Below are 4,012 nucleotides of genomic sequence, written 5' to 3'. Positions count from 1 at the left end.
TTTATGGTTGGATTTGTGATCATTTATTTTGTTTTTCAAGAGCCATTGTTAAATGAAGGAAAACAGTTGTTAATAATTAACATATAACGTATAAGACATTGTCAGTAAATTTAGGGATTGGAGCTCAGAATATACAGTCCGTAAATCGTGGCACAGCCTCGCTCTTCTCTTGCTGACTGTTTACAAGGAGATCATCTGTCAGCGCCGAGCATGGAGGCATGTACTGCAGACTCTCCTTAAGGATCAAAGCTGTCTGCTGTTCTCTCTGTCGGATCACGCTTTCTTAAAATCTGTGTTTACACTTTCTCCTTAAAGAAGATGAGTAGTCTGTCCAGAGCTCCTTTTTTTGTTTTTTTCCAGGAGCAATTTATTTCTTCCTTTAAGAGGGTATAGAAGATACTTGTGTTGACACATGTAACAACATTAGCTCCGACTTAACTGAACGTCTGCCGTGCGTCAGGACCCTCGCTGTGGTCGCTGAGCCCCACCGCGCTGGCAGAGCTCTCCTTCAGCTGCGTCTGAGAGAGAATAAATGCGTTCTCTAAAGGCACCTGACTTCTCTTTCATTTTTCTACTTTACCCTCGTGATTTAATGAGCACCTATTAGGTGTGTTTGTTTTTAGTGATAACACATGGCTATCCGCAGTTACTTCTAGGTGTTGGTTTTAACATTAAACCTGGGATTGTACAGAGGTCAGAAATGAGGTTTCATGTCTAAGTGTGCTCTGAGCCCACTTCAGTATTTTGAATCTTGGCTTTCAGCGAGAGGCAAAAGAGCTTGTTTTACGAAGGTTGTCTGTGGTCTCAACTTGTAAGCTAGGTTCTACAGAAACTAGAAGATCTGTAAGCCCAAGGCCACATGTAACGTGGGGAAACTAGAACACATACATCAGCATGAACAGTGGCCCCTTCAGCACGTTTCCCTTAGGAGACGGTGCCTGTTCTCCGGAAAAATGGCTTCAGTGGTATCAAATCCTCAAGGTTTTTTGTTTTGAGAAGTAATGTAACCACTCAATTTGAGACCAGAAGTAATGTCACCAGTCAGTTGGAGACCAGATCTGAAAAGATAATCCCATTTTTTGTAACATGAATTCATGAGTTGAGACTAAAATGACAAGATTGGTTTTCCTGTGAAATCCGAAAAGCAGTGTGGAAGCACACTGGCCTGAACTCTTGAGTAGTTCTCAAAGGAATATTGCTGCTTCCACACTCCGGCATCACGTCCCAGGGCATCGTGCACAGTGTCCTCTGGAAGTGCAGCTCGCATGGAAAACCGGGGGACCCAGAGGACCCGGAGGAGTCCTAGAGAGAGGTGGCCCTGCCCGCCAAAGCCCGTGTTCTGCAAAGTAAAGGAAATCAGTTGGATGATGGAATTCTTTGTGGGAATCTTAGGCCTTTTTTTAAGTTCGAAATTACTTTAAAATAGAGTTTAAAACTAGAAATCAGATCAAACTACTACTGGCTTGTCAAAAACTCTCCATTTGCTTCCCTTTGCCCTTAGAAAACAGTGATCCATGCTCATTCCCGTGTTCTGCAAGGACCCAGGTGAGCTGATCCCTGCCTCTCTGACCTCATTTCACGCCACTCTCCTTCTCACCATACTCCAGCCTTGTCCTGAAAAAATACCGTATTTACATCACTGCCTCAGGGCCTTTGCAGTAACTATTTCTGCCTGGAATACTCTCTCCCAAACCTTGGCACTGGCTGTGTGGCTGAATCCTCCTCGCCCTCCAGGTTCTCAGCTCAAATATCTTTCAGAGATCTCTGACCGTCTGTAGTGGTTTTATGTGGTGCCAGTGTAGCTAAGCTGGAGATCTGTACCTCTTAATTCTCCCTGCATAATTTTCGGATAGTGGGGGTCACAAGAGATGTGTGACGCGAGATTTAGAAGGCCGAAGTTAAGTGGCCAGATCGAGATTCTTGTTATAATTGAAAGGTCCCAGCAGGGCACGCATTGCTGCGGCTTACCCACGTTATCGCGGATCTGCTGGCTCATCTTTTTGGTCTGTGGGCCAACAACCAGGCACACAGGAGCTCCAGCCTCCCTGACGTCCTCTGCCTTTTCGGCCAGGTATGTGTTCCGCTCTGTGACAGAGGGTGCCAGGCTCTGCAGCACAACCCGGTCATTGAGGTTGGAGGCTTGGAGGCAGTGAGAGGCTGACATGGGTTTCCACTGAGTTCGCTTGGGTTCTACTCTGCCGGCAGGTCCCCGTATGTTCTCGCTTCCCCCACTTCACTTCCGTCTGCCCGCCCCTTTCTGTGGCCTGCCTATCACGAAAGTACAGCTCCTATAATCCCTATTACAAATCCTTTATTTTATATATAAAAAATGGTGTGCGTGCGTGCGTGCATGTGTGTGTCGCATGTGATACCTTAGTGGTTCAGAGGCTGAGAGGTCCTCCTGACGTGCTGCTGCCCTGTCCTAATAGCCCCATCACATTTCCCCTTCTCTTGTTAAACTTCCCCCTTTATCTTTGTCTGTTGCCTCTCACCCCAATGAGAATGTAAATTCTAAGGAGTTTGGCCATTGTGCAGTATCCCTAGCCCCTAGAGCGTTCCCTCATGCGCACTAGGTGCTCAGAAATGCTTCTTGAATTAATGAAAGCAATTTTGAAAAAGAGGTTCAGACATGTACTTAGCAATATAGCAGTAATTAAATCCTAGAACCTCCCACAATGAGTTAACGTCTTCCTTGCCTGTTCTTCATTCAATTACGTGGAACCAAGAATGTGTAAAAATCTTGCGTAGTCAGGTAGTTGTTACGAAGTTTAATCTCGAAAACTCATCAATTATGAGAGGCTTCCTCAAGTTGTCAAAGAGGCAGTTTCCCTCTATGTTATACAGTATTGGAACCACGTGCCTGGTTTCTCAGCCCACTACAACTAAAAGCACCAATTTCAAAGAAGTTTGAGTCAACTAGAGGAAGTTTGACGGCAGTGAGAAGTAGCTGGGAGAAATCAGAAAAACTGAAAATGTCACTAACTCAAATCACAGGAGCCTGGGGTCATGCATTGTGGGTGAAAACAACCCTTGTGCTTCAGTAGACCCTTACAGCCTTGTTCAGTGTAACTTCTGACAATGGCTCTTAGTAATCAAAGATTAAATGACACGTTATGTTCAGTATCCTCAGAGAAATATGCAAATACATTGTGATGTTTTCTTCTTGTTAAGTAGGTCATATATGCATATTGTGCAAAAAATCAGAAGTTTGAAAGGGTAAAAAATTAAGTCTTTCAGCCATTTCCCTTCCATTGATCCAACCTCTGCTGTCAGTGTCTTGTTTATTTTTCTGGTGGCCTTATGTGTATATAAACATGCACATATACATGAAACACAAATTGTACTATACATTGAGTACTATACGGTACACAATGTTTTGCATATTCAGCAGTTGAATCTGTATCCCTACCTACAGAATTGCCCTGTTTTTTTAATTCGTTGCATAGAAGTCCATTATATGGGTATATTTTAATTTTTTAAAATCAGCCCTCTGCCACTGGATACTGTTGGTTTCCACTCTGTTACAAGTAGCTTCTAACACTTGGAATAAAATAAAATGAATAAAAAATTTTCCTGGCCCTCTTCCCCTCTTCCCAGCTCTACAGTTCCCCCCCCCCTTCCCAAGATTTAAATCCTTGGAAGTTCCAGAGTGAAGGAAGTGTCTTTGTTATTCATGGTGGAACCTGAGAGTTTATACTAATGAGATGACTGGGATGAAGGCTAACCACACCCGAAATACCAATACCAAACCGTATGATTAGAGAGTTGGGGCTTTGGGGCACACTGATACCAGCCTGACATCTGGGGTGGGAAGAAGGACTGGAGATTACATTCAGCTTTATGGCCAAGGATTCAGTTGGCTATGCCTATGTATTAGAGCCCAACAAAAACTCCAGGCACCGAAGCTCAGGTGAGCTTGTGTGGTTTTTATTTTATTTAATGTAGGTGGAATTCTCAATGTTTTTATGGCTTCTGTGTTCTACTTATATCACCGATAGAAAAGCCTTACCTC

This window comes from Crocuta crocuta, unplaced genomic scaffold (genome assembly GCF_008692635.1).
Source record: "Crocuta crocuta isolate KB4526 unplaced genomic scaffold, BGI_CrCroc_1.0 scaffold188, whole genome shotgun sequence".
In the NCBI taxonomy this organism is placed as follows: Eukaryota; Metazoa; Chordata; class Mammalia; order Carnivora; family Hyaenidae; genus Crocuta; species Crocuta crocuta.
The sequence above is the reverse complement of the archived record's forward strand: the minus strand, read 5'-3'. Positions refer to the sequence as shown.